The following is a 1911-nucleotide window of genomic DNA, read 5'->3' as shown; positions in this document are numbered from 1 at the left end:
CAAAGGTGGACAGGATTTTATGTCTGTCATGGACATTAGTGAAACTCAAAAATCAAAGATAAAAAAAAGTTCAGCGCACGGTCTTGGGGGGTCCAGATGACCCCACTCTTAATGTAAACAAACTAAGGAGAGCGGAAGGGTTAAACTGTCAAAGTTCAAACCGTGTGGAAAAATAAGCCTAGTATGCCTATTTTAGAATGAAAACAAAGATCTAATCTTGGTCGAAGATTTATGTATGTTTGGCAAACTGTGCAGGAAAAACCATAAACAAGAAGCTGATTAACAAAATCAACAGCCAATAAGAACACCGTGTTCTATTGATAAATAAAAAAATAAAAACATGCAAAATTCTATTGAAAAAATGTGTAAAACAATGAGACTGCAGAAGATGAAGTGTGCTATAGCAAGGGAACCCTGTACCTTTATGGACTCTTAATAAAATATTTCAAGCAAATACCAAATGACACCATTAAAAACCTTTCAGTCAAGATGGATATATCACAAAATTTCAGATTTTAAAGCTTGGAACAAATTTCTGGGTTTAACTTTAATGCTTACTGCTTCTTTGTTTGCCAACACAAACACTTTCACCTGACTTGAAATGACCAAAACAGAAAATGAATAGATTGCTGATAAATGATCCTACATATTTGATGGATGTATATTTTTAACAATAGCAGAAATTAAATTACAACCGTTATTATTAAAAAAATCTTTTTTTTCCAGGGTATGTCTTTAAACACGAGAACTTCAGCGTTTTTTTGTGCCAGTTAATTTAATGTCCATCTAGACCCATCTGAATAGTAGCCTACTAGCCATGAAACAGAAAGTTACACTGAAAAAAAAACTAATAAGATTTACTTAAGAAAATCCTCGTAACAATTTGCACTAACAATTATTGATTACATTTTACTGCATTTATGAATATAAAAACTACCAACAACAATCTAGTAAAATTTACTTACATCCACAAGTAAGGTTATTATCAAATCTGAAGTAAATAGAGCAAACATAAATATCTCTAATAAAATTTACATAATATTAATGAATGCTCCAAAGGTGATTACAACAATTTGAAAGTAGATCTTACTAATAAACAATCAAAATTTTTCATTACTTATAATAAATAAGTAAACTTAACTTCTTTACTAGAAAAATCTATGCATTTGCATAATATTTGAATTATTATGTAAATATTATGAGGAATGATTAAGTATATATTACCTGATGCAAAAAGTTAGTTTTTTCAGTGTACAGGGAAAACAGAATAGAGACAAATAATCTACCGTTCAAAAACGTAAGCCTGTGCCCTGTAGCAACTTAGATGTCAAACTATTGTTTATAATGAAAGTATAAAAATGTAGTTTAACAGGGTTGATTGCTGATATAGCATTTCTGGGTTTAAATTAAGTGTCTCTCAAGTGACATACCTAAACTTATCAGCCTTAATTATTTCTTTACATGTGCTATATATCATGTCTGGTTAGCAAAAATCAAAATTAATTAGCAGGCATCCTGGTGTTCCTCAGGGATACATTTTAGGTCATATAATGTTTGCAGCTAACAGTTAAGATCTTTCATTGGTACGCCCTCAGGGTTTTTATCCAAATATATGCAGAAAATACTGTCCCGTTTCCATCACAGCTTGGCTAAATGCATTTTTCTCCTCATCAACCATTTTTATGTTGAACTTGATGTTTGCACATCAAATGATGTGACAATGTGCAAATATCACTATGTAATAATAAATGACAGTGTTTCATTTAAGTAACACATTAAAAAATACTATTAAAGGAATAATTGTAACTTTTCACATTTGAAACACACTGTACACCAGATACTCAAACAGGCCACGAATATTCAAATCTGTTTGATCATTTTAGTCCATCTCACGTTGTTTTGTGTGCATAC

This window comes from Oryzias melastigma, linkage group LG9 (assembly GCF_002922805.2).
Source record: "Oryzias melastigma strain HK-1 linkage group LG9, ASM292280v2, whole genome shotgun sequence".
Taxonomy (NCBI): domain Eukaryota; kingdom Metazoa; phylum Chordata; class Actinopteri; order Beloniformes; family Adrianichthyidae; genus Oryzias; species Oryzias melastigma.
The sequence above is the reverse complement of the archived record's forward strand: the minus strand, read 5'-3'. Positions refer to the sequence as shown.